General features: G+C 38.4%; 1 pseudogene; it reads left to right on the top strand.

Annotated features, from left to right (window-relative positions):
* The first annotated feature begins 9,024 nt into the window (after positions 1-9,024).
* The window catches only part of LOC149264099 (tubulin-folding cofactor D pseudogene), a 47,902-nt pseudogene continuing 39,359 nt past the window's right edge, over positions 9,025-17,567 (top strand).

Below are 17,567 nucleotides of genomic sequence, written 5' to 3'. Positions count from 1 at the left end.
TTAGGTCCAGGGGAACAAAACTTTCATGTTGCAAAGTATGGAAGGAGAAACATTTTTTGATGGCCCAGTCAATGGGTGGTTTTTGAAATTTTATGTTAATTAAGGCCTTTAGGCCTCAACATTGTAAATATGTTCTTTTTACAAGTTTCAGTGTAGGCTTAATTAAACTCCATGCCCAATGGAACACTAGGAAATATTTTTGATCTTATTTTTTGTATGAAAGGCAGCAGTCTACGGTTCTTGAAACCTCACAGGGAGGCTTTCATCCCAAGAAGGATCCAGTGTTAGCTCTGCTATGCAGCGCTAACTTTCTAAGGTCAGAAAGAAGCATGGTCTATTTGGTTGTGTCCAAAGGGGGCTCACATTGGTCACTTTTCCCTTTATCCCTTCACCCTGCTCACCTCTAAACCTTTCCCATTCCCTAAATAAACCTTATAAAATCTGACAAAGTCCCTTTTGGCCCCAAATCTAAGTGCAAATCCAAACCAACCTGTCACACGGAATAAGTCGATCTTGCGGACAAGATAGACCTTCCTAGAATCTAAAGAAGACCTAATGACAAGCAAACCAACCAAACACTATCTTTCTCTAAATATGCTTTAATAAACAATAGCAAACAAGTGTTTTAGGGCCTACCTTAGGTCCAATGCTAGCTTGTGGATGCCTTTGCTCCTTTGATCCAAATGAGCTCCTCTTCGCGAATCTGCAAACACAAACAAGGCAAATGAATTAAATAGCACCTGAAAAGCGAATTTCATAAAACATATTTAAAATGAAAGTCAAGGAGTCCATGAAACAAATAACATAAGATACTTGTTGAGAAAAATGAGTTTGATTGTATTAATTCAAAAGAAGAAGAACCTTAAAACCTTTTCCTTGACGTTGTACAAGCTCCTCCCAGGGTCCAGCAAGAAGTCTCCTCTACTTTGACAAGTTTCACTCACTCCCCAATGAAACCAAAAAGGTATGTGATCTCTCCTCTTTAGGCTTAACTATGAAGTCTTGATTTCACCAGCATTTACCCTCAAAAATGTTCAGCTTCTAACCTCTCTAGCAACCATCCCAATGCTTGTTTTTATAGTGCAATGGAGGGAGGTTACTAGGTCCTCCTTCAAAGGGATAAAGCCCTCCTTCAAAGGGATAGCTCCTCTCATCAAGGGATTAGCTCCTTCTCTTTCGGAATGCATGAGCCACCTCAGAGCGAACAATCCACGTCAAAATTCCTTCTAGAAACCTCTAGAATTAACCCAAAGTGAGTTTTTTAAGATAAAACTTGCGCCTTTTGACTTTCACAGGGGTCCGCACCTACACCGTTAGGGACAGAGCGGGCAGGTCCACAGGTTTTGTACACAGAAGGTGCAGGACCGCAGGTGACCATGAGAGAAAGTGTGGAACCATAGTTACATTGATTTTTAAAGTATTTCTCTCATTTCCAAAGCTTGATTTGAAGAGCTGAGGTCTGAGACTTGCTTAGGAGGATAGTACAAGTGATGATAGACCCATACTGACTGCAAATAATCATGATGACGATATTTTTGTGTAACGGATTGCCCCCTAAAGTGCGAAGTCTGTAGTAGATGAGGATTTCTTATCATTTAGGAAGAGTGAAGTACTTTATCATTTCGAGGATCATCTTGTGGAGAACCCGGTTGGAACTTTTAAAAACATTCAATGCAAAATATATATATGAGATCATATCATCGCTGAGGTAGGCATTCCCATGCTCAGATCAAAACTGACTAGAAAAACTAACTACTGCTCTGATACAGGAATGATCTTGTAAAACATCACAAGTATAGACTCATGTGGACACAGTATGGGTGCAGCCATCTATTTATGAATAGTCCATTATATAATGAATACAGAATTCCTCGCAGCCTGGATTGTGGAAACTAGATCCACGGTCTTCATTTCTACTTCCCGAAACAGTACGATTCTATCCATGCGAATGAATGTGTTGATGTCGAACATGGTAGAAACCACTTGATTACCAGTCAATGATGTAAACTGTTAACAAGTGTGAGAGAAACCACCAATGATGTCAATGGCTCTCAAAGTACCCAGTACAATCCATGAGATGCGAATAAATGTGTTGATGTCGAGCATGTCACGGAATCCTTTGATCGAATGTCAATGATGTAAACTGTCATCAAAGGCGAGAAACCTGCCATTGATGCATGCAGATCTCAAGGTACTGACGATTCCTAGATCATCTTTCTAGATAATTAGTTGATGTCGATAGAAAGCGACCCGTCGTAAGCAAGCCCACAATATGAAATCATAGATCAAGTTCAAGAAATTTAGTTGCAAGAACTGACTCAGGGATGGTCAAGATGGATGACAGATATTTTGCAAATGAATGGATTATTAGCAGTGACCTCTTGAACACATAACGACACAACAGATGGTTCGGTGACAATTGACCCAAAGTTAATACCCAGAAACCGGCTGAAGACTTTCAATGTGGTTTGATCAACTGTTAGGCAAATGATTTCCCAACCCAGATGAATTAAAGTGTCGTGTTCAAGAGTGGTTACAAAGTATGACAAACAGGCTCATTTTCTCTCTTTCCCCCACCATTTCTGGCAAGTACCTCTTTATTTTTGACAAGCTTGAGGAGGATAACATTTGCTTGATTATAAGCTCATCCTTCAGATGAGTCCAACTTAGTTTAAATTCGAACCCTAAGAAGGAGTGGTTCGTTCCTGTTTGTAATTGAATAGGTCCTTTACTGTGAAATTTTAACGAGTCCAATATAGGAGAAACTTGGCGTTTTTCAATTTTAGAGAGTCTGAAAAACTTAAGAAGACTCTAGAGTTGACCTTTTTCGTAAATTTGTGTCTCCCAAGCCCGAAAAAGTATAAAATAATACTTGAGAGAACCGCTTGATATTTTACAACCAAGGAGTATTTTTCGTTATTAGTGCCCTTGACCCGAAAAAGTAAAAGAGCGATCAATGACACATCGTTTTATAACCAATATCGAATTTGAAACGACAAAAATCTGGCAATCTTTTCATGTTTTTACGGTTGGAAAAGAGCTGTAAGGGGACCATCTTTTAATTCCGTTTTAACGAGTTTAAAAGAAACACTCGGCAACCTTTTCATGTTTTAGGAGTCAGAAAAGAGCTTAAAGATGACTCTACATGTTTTTCTGTCGAAAATGGTAGATTTCGCCTGAATAATCCTTTATTCTGCACAAAAACACAAACATTACTCATACCTGTTTGCAATGGATAAAAATGTCGCAAAATACCTTTTCAAAGTGAAACATAAACAAATTTGTGATTTATTTACTCAAAAAACTTATAAAAAGGGCCTTTGTTAATTCATTTTTACCGTTTGAGTTTGGGTGAGAAAATAGTGCTTTTGCTCAGAAAACTTCCCGTGAAGATTGCGGAAAATCCAACCGTCGGAATCGAGCGTCGTCTTCTCCAGGTAATCCACATCATCCTACTCTTCATTTTCAACCATTTAGTTTTTTGTTTTAGTCCTTTATTTTCACTCTTGGGAGGGTTTTTAGGCGCGAAACCCACGCGCGGGGGTCCGCAGGTTTACCATTGCGGACCCGTGGACCCCGACTTTTTCTCCATTGGGAAAAAGCTCAGGGTCTACACCTTCCGTGTAGACAAAGTGCGGTCCCACGCACTGTGTCAAACCCATAGGGTGCGTACCCCGCCGCAAGGGTTTTGAACCCAAAAATTCTCAAAAATGGACCAATCAAAATATTTTCTAGCAATTTAATTAATCTTTATACTTGATGCAGAGAGTACATCATGCTAGATTGGCGTGAATGAGAGCACGAGGACGTGGATGCTGCCGCATGGAATCATCAGCCTTCACTTGATGCTTTGAGGGCGTGCGGACTGTACAAATTCTGGGCCATTCCTGGCATGAGGGCTCAGGTGGATTTCTTACAGTGGCTGGTTGACAGATGGAGCATACAGGACCGGTGCTTCTTCATTGGCGGCCACTAGCTCGAAATCGAGCCGACGGACATTTATTTCGTGACTGGTTTGCCTAAGAGAGGTGAAGACTTGACTCTGCATGGGACTAGGCTAGGTGGCCAGTTTGTTGATAGCCTCCGGCTAGAGTACTACAATAGCCAGGCTAGAGACAAAGGGATAGACATAAAGACGATATCCCATCCTGAACTCATGGTGATTGCATTCACTGTCACTAGACTTTGCGGAGCTGCCGCATTAGATATTGCCACTGGATCCCAGATGCGTATGACAGTTGATTGCTTTCGAGACACCATCTTCAACTAGTGCGATGCCGTGTTGGCCAATGTGAAAGGCCAACTGACCAGGGCCAAGAACGGATGACTAAAGACCTTTGGTTATGGGGCTTTGGTCGTGAGTTTTGGCTTGGAGAGGGTTCCTATGTTGATCCCACAGCACCTTACTGTTGGAGTTGGGCTTCCTCGAGAGCCCAAACTGATGCGATGGGTCGCAGTCATGGCCCGTCACCCGGACGAGAGGACAGAGGTTGCTCGCTTCAAACCTGAGTATTTCCAATGGTTGGAAAACCAGGTCTTCTCCATTCAGGATTTCCCTTATGCTGGGATAGATTTTCGTGGTGACCCAAACATGGTTCTTCCACCAGGAGAGCAGTTGGATGAGTCAGGTAAAATACTTTTCAACATTTTTCCTATTTTAATTTTTTTTTTATTTTTCCATCGTCTCAAAGCTGACAGTAAAATTTTAAAATGCAGATGTGGGTCCACAGCGACCAGCCGCTCTCTGGCCTTTCGAGAGGAGGCAACCAGTTGCACCTGCGCCAGCCCCACAGGACGAATCAGCAGAGGTTTTGGCCAAGTTGGAGGGTCATCTTGAGCGCTTGACAGGAGATATTCCTGAGACCACTATAGACGACATTCCTCGTCGACTTCAGCGCTATGTGATTGGAGTCCTGGGACCTTTTAGGAGGTTCCTTTGCAAGGTGGCCCGTGTAGTGGTTTCTTATAGAGATCATCACCAGTGATAGGATGATCGTCTATTGTGGGCACATGTGACATTTTTGTTTTTTGTACTTATCATTTTTGCCGATAGTAAGGTGTTTTTCAACCTATGATCAAGGACGATGTATTTTTAACACACTCCTATATATATATCACTATTACCGGCTTATCTTGTTAATCATGTTATGGAATGATTAAAAATCTACATGTATGATTATTGCAAATGTCTATTTAACATTCGAGAAGCAATTGCATCTACTAATGTATTTAAAGATCTCGAAATATGCTGATATTCAATGTGATCAAATTCACGTTCCAAGAGACGCACTCTCAAAAATAATCTTAATAACACTGGATTTCTAATGGCATACACTCTATTAAGCTGTAATACAACGAGTTCAGAATCTAACCTCACTATCAAACTCCGAATCCCAAATGAAATAGATTCAGACAATAACTCAATCACTGCACTGTACTCGGCAATGTTGTTCGTTGTTTGACCGAGGCTTACCCCATGCATAGATACTAACTTGTCAGAGGGCGAATAGATAACCCAAGCTGCGGAAGAGATGTGTTGGGCCTCAAAATAGTCCCTATTTTCACTCCATTATTCACCAATATTTTCACATTTTACCTTCATGTCACCTCCATTCCACCTCCACATCATTACATTTACCTCATTATTGGGTTATAACAATGCTTTTCCAAAGTTTATTAATTCTTAACATTTTTAAGTGGATTTATGGCTAAATTTTAGAAAATAATATGCTTATACTTATACCTAACAATTAGAATGAGTTTGTTGACATGTGTAGGTACAAAGGAAGCTTCCAGGGCATCTTTATGTGGCCTTGAATGATCAAATTCGAATTTGATAAGATAAGCCTCATGGAAAAGATCATGATCTCATGGAAAAGATCATGGACCTCATGGAGGAAATCATGGAGGATAGGGTTATGTGTCTATATGGTTGAGAAATGTATGGAACTAAAGAGAGATTAGTGGATCATCATTATGAGTTTGTTATCTCATCTCATTGTATAAATAGGAGTACCTCCTCCATTCCAAGGAGAGGACTCTTGGAGCATTGTATCCAACTTATGATGGAATAGAATAAAGCTTCATTTTGCATATATTTCCATTATGTAGTTATAGATATAAGTTGTACATATATTTCCATTATGTAGTTTTAGATATAAGTTGCCTTAATGTAGTATATGGAATAGCTTGTCACTTTGTTCTTAGGAGAATTGAGCTCACTCTAGAAGGATCAAAGGAACATGTTATTTCATATTAGATCTTATTTCATTTAATTGCTTAGATGTTTGATGTTTGAGGATTTGTTTATGATTGATGAATGAGTTTTAAATTAGAATCTTATCAACATATGAGAGAACAACCAAGGGTCTAAGTTAGGCTCTCTCTCCATTTGATTTGTATGATAATTGAAATTCATTCTTTTGCTTTTATGTTTCAAGTCATTTCATTTCTTATGCTTATGAATGAATCTTAGTTTAGTTTGGATTAGTACATGAGAGGACAATCAAGAGACTAAGTTAGTCTTTCTCTCTCTTTGAATCTGAACAACAATTAAAGTTCATTCTCTTGTTTTCATTTCAAGTTTCGGGTTTTATATAATCAATGATTTCTCTATGATACTGTAGGGAAGGACAACCAGGACCTCCTTAGTTAGGAGCCCCTTCCCTTGCATATTATATTGAATCGTAAATAATTTAGTTAGACATAGAGTTAGTTGCCTACTCCTGCATATATTTTGCTGGCATCATCACAAGCTTACGAGTTTCCCTGGTCGATAATTTAATGCAGCAATTTAAGCCCAATAAATTGCCCAACATTTTGGCGCCGTTGCCAGGGATGGTGCTAAGGGATTAGGCATTAGGAATTTAATTCAGTACTAGTATTTTTCTTTAGACAAAATAACTTGTGAGACCTGGTGATAGCAGGATCTTCACAAAGGAGTTTAAGTTTGAGTTTTCTGATGTTTTAATATTTAGCTAGTTTTAAATTCAATCCTTTTTGAAACCCCCCTGCATGAATAAAAACGAATCAAGAGATTAGTATGCTCTCTTCCTACGCTTCGTGCGATTAGGAAGATCAGAAAATCTATTGATTTCATTCGAATAAAAATACTCTTGCTGGAAAACTAATGTGCAACATGACAATAAAGAATTTTGTGAATGAAAAAAAAAAACATCTTTAAATTTTTAGATGAAATTTAGTTTTTTTAATTTTAGATTTAAAAAAATAAATTTTTTTAATAATATATGTACATATATACATATTATTATTAAAAAGAAAAAAAAAAAAGAAAAATGAAAAACTAACCTTTTCTTTTGTTTTTCTAGATATTTAAAAAAAAATGCAAAACATTAAATAAAAACAACAATAAATAAATTAAAAAATATATATAAAAAATTCCCATGTAATAATAATATATATATCTCATATATATATATATATATATTATTAAAAAAAAAAAAATTCTGGGTTTTACTGAACGATGGAGCTGATTGCTTGAAAGGTCCTTGAGAAGGTCCAGTTTCTGAATCAGAGAAGGGACTGCAGCTCACTTTGTTTCTCCCTATCTTCCGAAGATAGTTTTGGTGTCTCAAGGGTTTCATTGAGCTTCATTAGCATGACTGGAACAAGCGGCATTACTATGGGTGAAGTCTCTTCAGTCGAACATCTTACAACTTCATTCAACGTCTCATAAGCAGATACCCTAAGCCTAGAATCAATTGCATCTTCCCTGTGGGCTGCAGCAAGAAGAGAATGTACAATGTTGTGGAAAAAGGGAGAAAGTGGAGAAGAATTCACTGATGCATCTCCATATCCCTGGGCCAGAATATACAAAGCACCGCAGACTTTCTCTGCCACATTGGGAGCATATTTCATACTCTCAAGTAAGACAGAGAGAATGGGCGGTAGAGTTTTTGATATATCTAGCTGTATCAGCTCACTACTAGCTAGGACGGATCCAGATTTATAAGCGGCTGGAGATTTTAATTTGATGAGATATGCATAAAGAAGGGATAAATGTCCCGACGCGTTTTTTATCTGATGCTTGAAGATATATGAAAATGGAGATAGTGAATCATGGAATACAATATGCAAACCATATTTTGGAGGCTCCCGTGTAAATGACAATTCCAATAGCTCCAACCTATTGGAATAATATTTATGGATATGCCAGATAACATGGCCCGAAAACCCATCAAGGACGAAACTCCCCGCTGCATCGCGTGGTGGTGGGGCGCATGGCTGGTTTCGAGGAACCACTGTTGTGGCGGTTTGGGGAACATTGACTTGAATCCACTGCACTGCATCGCTCCCACTTATGGGCACCTCCATTACTCCTAGCCCTCCTGGCCCTTGTTTTAGCTTTGATTCAGTTTAATGGCGGCGAAGAATTATGAGTTTTTGGCCTAGAATTTCTGCTGTTACAGCCATCCGAGAGCCTCAGCGGGAGGTTTACAATAATCAGTATGGGAGGTAATCGGAAGCTTTTGTTGCATCGGCAAGCAGGACCAACCTGGGGATTGATCTGACTCAACTGATTCCATGATACTCTTGATTTTCTAGATAAAAACCCAGATTTTCTGGACTTGACTTATTTTGAGTTAGTTTATTTTTAGCAATTTTCTTTATTAGTTTTCAATAGAATTAGCTTTTAATAGAATTTTCTTTATTAGTTTTGAATAAAATTTCTTTATGACTAATTCAAAATAAATAACAATTAAAAAAAATTGGGCAACTTAGTCTAATTTCTCAGAGGATCCACATGACCTGCAGCGAAAGCAAAAGGTGTGGAAGCATTTCTTGTGGTGTCATCTCTCATTGCCATCTCGTTTTCATTCAGATTGTCATAAGTGTAGGCAATGTCGTCCCAGATATAGAAGAAGACGATGAGTATTGCTCCAAAGAAAAAGTAATCCGCCGAACGTTTGTACAGGAATACAAATTCTTGGAAATCTGGTAGCTAGCATCGTGCAAAATGGCGGTGCAGTGGATCTCTTGGCCATCAAGAAAGCCCAATCCATTATGGATAAATATCAAGAACAGGGACAGCTGCTCGAGCCGCACCTCGAGAGCATAGTTTCTCCTTTAATGCACATTGTTCGCACCAAAACAATTGAGTCAGGGATCGAATCCGGGGACATTCTAGAGGTCATCAAGCTGCTATGCATAATCATCTATACTCTGGTCACAGTCTGTGGTTACAAGACCGTTTTGAAGTTTTTCCCTCACCAGGTGTCCGATTTGGAGCTTGTGGTGTCTCTGCTAGAGAAATGCCACGGCGTGACAACGGTTTTGAGCGCTATACGGCAAGAAAGCATCGGGGAAATGGAGACCAAGTGCACTATGCTTCTCTGGCTTTCGATTCTAGTATTGATTCCTTTTGATCTATCGTCAGTGGATACAGCTTTGGCAGAAGCAGGTTCTTCGGTTAAAGATGCGCCTCCGCCATTGGTTGAGAGGATAATCGTTGTCTGCAAAGACTATCTTTCGAACCCCGGTCCCATGCGGAAGATCACTGGATTGTTGCTTTCCCGGCTTCTTACCCGACCTGACATGAAGCCTGCTTTGATCAGCTTTATACAATGGACACACGAAGCTTTGTCAACATCCATGGATGGAACTGCTGATATCTTTTTGGTACCTGGCATTACCGAGGCAATGGCAGCTATTTTTAAGGTTGGTGGCCGAGATATCTTACTTGATGTGGCATCAACAGTCTGGCAAGAGGCCTGTAATCTAATAAAGTCAACAGTTGTTGCTCGAAGTCCACTACTTCGTAAATTGCTGATCAAGTTAACGCAACGTGTTGGGCTAGCATACCTGCCTCAACACGTTCCTTTGTGGCGCTATGTGGGAAGGAACAACTTGCTGGGACAAAATCTTTCATCTGCAGCTCCCAGAATAGAAAATATTATTGAGTATGGATCGACCCACGATTTTGTGCATTCGTTCCTATCACCAAACTTCGCAGACATGTTGGAAATTTCATTCACATGCTTTGAGTTTTTTTATTTTTGTTTTGCGTTGCGTTTTTGTTTTGTGTTTTTAATTTTGATTTGTATTTATTTTTGTTATTGTATTTATTTTTGTTTTAATTTGTTTTGACATATATTTTTAATTGTAATTTGTTATTAAGTTTGTTATGTAATTTGTTGTTATTTGTTTGATTTTTAATGTTTGTTATTTAATTTTTATGTTTGGTATATTTGTATTAATATATTAATATATTAATTGTATTAACATATTAATATATTAATTTAATTACATTAATTGTTATAATTGTAGTTTGTTATATTTAATTGTAAATTGTTGTATATAATTGTTGTTATGTTTGTTATGTTATATGCTTGTATTAATATATTGTTTTATATTAGATATAATTTTCATGTTGTGATTTAAAAAAAATAAATAAATAAATAAATTGTTATGTGTTTTGTGATTGTTTTGAAGTATTTAAAGAGTAAACATTGGAATGTGAAGGATATTGGCATAAAACACAATTTTGGTGATATGTAAATAGAGAGAATAATGAACTAAATGAAACTGCAACCATTGGTATAGGGGTAAAAAAAAAAAAAAAACACTTTTCACAAAATTCATGCAGGTTATAGGACAATCAAGTATTCATTAAGGAGATTACATTGTGCGCACAATTGGTCTTCAAATGACTAATTTCATGAAAAATTCTAAAGACAAATCCATGTCCACAACCATTATTTTGCACTCCCTTTTTGCAAAAGATTTTGAATTCCACCAATTGTTAAACCATAAAGCATGACCTTCCCATATCCATTTTTCACAGCAAGAGTTCTTATTCATACACCATGCATTTCCTTACATCCATTCCTCTTTTCCATGTCATTACCATTCCCCTTCATTTCCGAAAATAAAACCCTGCTTCTATGGATATCATTGAGTCAAAGTCCTAGAGTCTAAGTATCATTGAAAAAACACCTAGAGGCTTGCATGACTTAATGGCAAGTACTCTTGCCAATGAACAATGGGAGTACATGAATATCCCTTGTTCGTTGGATCTTGTAGGTGACTCGACCACGAAAAATTTATTCGTACCTACAAAGATGTGTTAGGCATCCTGACTCCCATTGGAATCAATGGTGGGAGCTCTTGTGTTGGCTAGGGGCATTCATTAACGGCCACTAAGTCAACAACTTCTTGCTATGTTCAACATCGACACATTTAATAACATAGTAAGATTTGTGCCATCGAGCGTTGCAGACTTGAAGACCCATATTTTGTAGTAGATGAAGCAAATTTCCTTTCATTGTTTTTCAGTTTGTCATCACTTGAGGACAAGTCAATCAATAAGGCTGGAGGGGGAATGTAACTTATATATTTTGTATACCTTCCAAGCCTTATAGATTTTCAGCCATATTTAGCAGACTAATTGGATTCATCATCCAGCAGCAGATACGACTTTCAGCCATGTTCAGCAGACTCCTCAGATTCATCATCTAGTAGCAGAGGATCCAGCAGCTGATACGACAATACATATCCATCTTTCATCCACAAATTGAAGAAGAAGCTTTAGCACAGAATTGTGGCAGCTGAACATGCATGATTCATCCACCATTTTCCCAACCAAGTAAAGAAGTCTACGGACAACAGTTTTTGCAGCCACACATGCACGACTCTCATCTATTTTTGGAACGGTAAGTTAAGGTATGATATTTTCTAACTTTTAACCATTAAATTCCTTGAAAAGTTAGAATAATAATTTTTGGAAAAACTTCACTTCCTTTTCCCTTCCTTTCCCCATTTCAAATAACTGCCCAAACCATCCATTTAAGGGAAAGGATACATTTACATACATACTTTGTCACATTCATATAACATCCACATTCATATATCACATTCTTAACCCCACTTACCTTCAAAATATATTCACTATTACATGAGCATACAAATGGCTTTGTCGAAAGTATTTAAAAGTTAATTGGATGCCAAAACAATCATGGTTGTTACACAAGAACCAACCATGACGCATTCCAACAAAAATACTCTGCCACTATTACATGAGCATACAAATGGCTTTGTCAAAAGTATTTAAAATTTAATTGGATGCCAACACAATCATGGTTGTTACACAAGAACCAACCATGATGCATTCCAACAAAAATACTCTGCAATAAAAATCACATTATCAATATGCAAAGATGATACAATGAATGCAACAAACAAAATATGGTTGAAACACAAGAACCAACCAAGTTGTAGTTCATCAAAATAACGCTTTGCAAAAGTTAAGATATCATGCAGAGTTTAAGTCTAAGCTCAAGTACCAAAAAGTAATGTAATAGATTGCATGAGGACATGCAATACCTTCAGTTTGGGGGAGATGTTGGGCCTCAAAATGGTCCCTATTTTCACTACATTATTCACCAATATTTTCACATTTTACCTTCATGTCACCTCCATTCCACCTCCACATCATTACATTTACCTCATTATTGGGTTATAACAATGCTTTTCCAAAGTTTATTAACTCTTAAAATTGTTAAGTGGATTTATGGCTAAATTTTAGAAAATAATATGCTTATACTTATACCTAACAATTAGAATGAGTTTGTTGACATGTGTAGGTACAAAGGAAGCTTCCAGGGCATTTTTATGTGGCCTTGAATGATCAAATTCGAATTTGATAAGATAAGCCTCATGGAAAAGATCATGATCTCATGGAAAAGATCATGGACCTCATGGAGGAAATCATGGAGGATAGGGTTATGTGTCTATATGGTTGAGAAATGTATGGAACTAAAGAGAGATTAGTGGATCATCATTATGAGTTTGTTATCTCATCTCATTGTATAAATAGGAGTACCTCCTCCATTCCAAGGAGAGGACTCTTGGAGCATTGTATCCAACTTATGATGGAATAGAATAAAGCTTCATTTTGCATATATTTCCATTATGTAGTTATAGATATAAGTTGTACATATATTTTCATTATGTAGTTTTAGATATAAGTTGCCTTATTGTAGTATATGGAATAGCTTGTCACTTTGTTCTTAGAGAATTGAGCTCACTCTAGAAGGATCAAAGGAACATGTTATTTCATATTAGATCTTATTTCATTTAATTTCTTAGATGTTTGATGTTTGAGGGTTAGTTTATGATTGATGAATGAGTTTTAAATTAGAATCTTATCAGCATATGAGAGAACAACCAAGGGTCTAAGTTAGGCTCTCTCTCCATTTGATTTGTATGATAATTGAAATTCATTCTTTTGCTTTTATGTTTCAAGTCATTTCATTTCTTATGCTTATGAATGAATCTTAGTTTAGTTTGGATTAGTACATGAGAGAACAATCAAGAGACTAAGTTAGTCTTTATCTCTCTTTGAATCTAAACAACAATTAAAGTTCATTCTCTTGTTTTCATTTCAAGTTTCTAGTTTTATATAATCAATGATTTCTCTATGATACTGTAGGGAAGGACAACCAGGACCTCCTTAGTTAGGATCCCCTTCCCTTGCATATTATATTGAATCGTAAATAATTTAGTTAGACATAGAGTTAGTTGCCTACTCCTGCATATATTTTGCTGGCATCATCACAAGCTTACAAGTTTCCCTGGTCGATAATTTAATGCAGCAATTTAAGCCCAATAAATTGCCCAACAAGATGTTCTGTGTATTACGACAAGCACCATCAGCGAAACCAATGTATGTTTGGAGAGGCATCGACATCTGCAATATCAAGAGTAAAACCAAGATAAGCAGGAATAATGACGAAAAAAACGCTCTCTAAGCTAAGCACACTGTTTAAACTAAAACACATCAGCTAGAAAGAAAACTATCCTAACTAAAAATCTCCATACCCATTCTTTTAAGCATAATACCTCTTCAAGTAAAGGCCATTTCTGGGTTTACCCAAAGAGTCCCCATCAAAGTCTACCAATTCATAAGCCCCTTTGGCTAGCTTTCACTTGACAACATAGGGACCATGCCACATAGGAACGAATTTTCCAGCGCCTAATTTATCATTAGCTTGATCATAAACTAAGACTAGATCCCCTTCCGAAAAATTTCGAGGGGTCACATTTCGATCATACTGAGCTTTTATTCGTTTTGCGTGAGTCTCGATCGCCAATGCAGCATCACGTCGATTCTCATCTAGTTGAGCCAAGTATAACAAACACTTTTCCTCTTCGGAAGTGGCTGGAAGTAACTCGATGGTCATTTGCAGTGACGGGATTTCGCATTCAATGGGTAACACAGCTTCCAAACCATAGACTAGTTGGAAAGGAGTGAACCCTGTTGATGTTTTTACTGAAGTTCAGTACGCCCAAAGCGCTGAAAATAGCATGTTGTGCCAATTCGACCGATGAATCCCAATGATTCGTTGGATCATGATAACTAAAACTCTGTTGATGGACTCAACCAGACCATTCGCTTGTGGATAATAAGGGGTTGAACTATCATGACGTAAACCAAGCTGGCCTGTAAGTTCGGTCATCATAACGTTTCGAAAATGACGCCCATGATCAGTGATTATCGCTTGCGGGACACCAAACCTAGCAATTATATGATTGAACACGAAAATTGCAGCTGCCTTGCCGTCTACCTCGAATGTAGGCATCACCTCGGCCCACTTAGTAAAATAATCTACCGCAAGGATGATATACGCATGCCCCCTGGCCGAGTGAGGGTTACATGTAATAAAATCAATACCCCATTTGGCAAAAGGACCAACGGCAATTATAGGGTGGAGAGGAGCAGGTGGAGCGCGCATCTTACAATCAAAAATCTGACAGTTGTGGCATTTTTGGACTGCCGTAATACAATCTTTAAATAAAGATGGCCAGAAGTAGCCAGCGCGCAATATCTTTTGGGCTGTGGCATACCCAGACATATGACCGCCACACACTCCAGAGTGGCAGTCATTTAGAACCCTTTCAGGTTCTTCGTGAGTTAAGCAACGTCGAAAAATAGAGTCCATCCCACGGCGATAAAGAGTATCTCCAATAATTCTGAATTGTTGGGACTGGAATCGAATTTTCCGACGTTCTGACCTTGAAATTTCTGGCCGAAAGGATTGGGTCTGGAGATAAACGATGATATCCAGATACCACGAATCTAAAGTGCTGATTAGAAACAAGGATTCGTCCGCAATGGGCTCCTCCGCCACAGTTTCCGTGTCAGCACGCGGGAATTCACACATTAATTCCGCAAAAACTAAAGATTTCCTAGACTTAGATTTCTCAAATTCCAAGTCGAACTCTTGCAGGATAACGATCCATTTAGAGTACTTGCCCCCTAGCAATTGCTTGGTCAAAAGGTAGATCATAGGGTTGCAATCCGAAATTACTGTAGTTTTACGTAGTAGAATGTAGTGACGAAAACGTTGGACAGCTTGGACGGCTGCCAATGCCAATTTCTCCACATGTGAGTATTTTAGCTCAATTGGATTTAATGTTCGAATAAGGTAATATATCATATGTTCAGTTCCTGATTCATCTTCCTGAACTAAGACCATTCCAATGGTAGAATGAGAAGCGGCGAGATACAAGAAGTAATCCTGGTTGTAGTTCGGAGGATGCAACAACGGTGCATGGGTCAACACGTGTTTGAGTGCATCAAGAGATTTCTGAGCTATCTCATCCCAATAGAATTGAGTGTTTTGTTTCAACAACTGGGTAAAACCCTTTGTAACCTCGGCGTAGTTAGGAATGAATCATCGTAAAAAGTTTGCTTTCCCCTGCAAACTTTGGAGTTGGCGAAGACTCGAAGGAGGAGGCAATTTGATGATAGCTTCGACCTTCGAGGGATCAACGTGAATGCCGGCTTTCGAAACTACAAATACCAGCAATCGACCCGTTTCTATACAGAAGACACATTTGTGTGGGTTCAACCGAATACGATAATGCCTACACCTCATAAAGATTGCTTGTAAATTGATGAGGTGATCAGCTCGATGTAATGAATGAGCAGGCAAATCATCGAGATACGGTTGCATAATGTGCTTGATGTCATGAAATGCATAAGACATCGCCCTTTGAAAAGCTGCTCCGGCATTCTTAAGCCCAAAAGGTAATTTGCAATAAGCAAATGTCCCCCATGGACAAATTAAAGCCGTTTTTGGTTGATCGGTAGGTAGAATGTTGATTTGATTGTATCCGGAAAAACCGTCCATAAAGGAGAATATTTCGCTGTCGGCACAATCATCAATGATTTGATCGATATAGGGAGTTGGGTAATTGTCCTTTGGAGAGGCTCGATTAATGTCCAAATAATCGATACATATTCTTATTGTTCCCTGCTTTTTGTTAACCGGAACAATATTCAATACCCAATCCGTTAACGGGATCGGATAAATGAAACCTGCTTTCAATGGTTTTTCAACTTCTGCTTTAATTGCAGCAGCTTTTCGTGGGTGAATCTGACGCAAACGTTGCCGGACAGGTTTAGCGTCTGGGTAAGTCTTGATTTCATGAACAACAACCGCGGGATCAATTCCTGGCATTTCCTCATAGGACCAAGCAAACACGTCGCGGAATTCTTGAAATAGGTCCTTATATAATTGAATTTCGTCATCTGTACACGAGGCACCTATATGAATGTTCTCAACAATTCCCGGTTTAATCAAAATGTCAATAGGAATAGTTCGAGAGATGTTTCCCAAATTTAACTCTGAATCGGGATGTTTCATTGGATTCTGAGGTTCCTTGACATATTCAGTTGTAAAAATTTATGAGAAATCATTTTCAAAACGATCATCCTCGGGTAAAAACGAAGATCTGTGATGGAGATCTTCCCATGGTAAATCATCTACACATAGGATTTCACGAATTTGCTCATCAGAGTGAACAAGTTCAGAAAACGTAGTTAAATCTGAGGTTGATGTGAAAAGTGATTCCTCACGGACCACATTCATTAAGTCATTTTCGGTTGAAAACGAGTCAGAAAACGACTGCACAACTTCATAGGCAATTTCATATGGACTCAAAGGCATGGAATTACCAAATGAGTCTATCTCAGATTCAGAAGGGACGATCCAAGGATCATCATAAACAATAGTGTCTGATGTAATCATATGAATGGTTGCAAATGAAGATGATGCGTTCATTGGAGGAAAAGGAAAAGTTCCCAGTAAACCGACGTCTTTAACTAATCCTACTCCAACCTCCTTATATGGGATAGTCGTTTTACCAACATGCTGAATACTCTCCGAAGAGGCTGGGTCGGATGAAAAGTAAGCCAGCTGGTCTATTGTTACGATCTTCCCATTGTGTGGAAACTTTATTACTTGAAAGACCGATGAAACGACCGCTGTCATAGCGTAAGACCAACTTCGACCCAAGAGAAGGTTATAGTCTAGAGGGGCATCAACCACCTCCACATCTAGACTAACGGTTTTTCCTTCAACCCCTATAGGTAAATCTTGTAGAATCCCAAAAGGATGAAACCCACGGCCATCAAAGGCCTTTAGAATCGTTGGGGATTGATTTAGTGAAGGAGAACCAAGCGATCTCCAACACTGTATCGACATAATACACGTTGAGGCTCCCTCATCAATTGCAGTCCGATGAATGGGCCTGTTTTTAAC

This window comes from Pinus tabuliformis, chromosome 6 (genome assembly GCF_031772625.1).
Source record: "Pinus tabuliformis cultivar Carrire ecotype Pingquan chromosome 6, CPIR1, whole genome shotgun sequence".
Taxonomy (NCBI): Eukaryota; Viridiplantae; Streptophyta; class Pinopsida; order Pinales; family Pinaceae; genus Pinus; species Pinus tabuliformis.
This window is presented reverse-complemented; position numbering and strand designations above follow the sequence as displayed.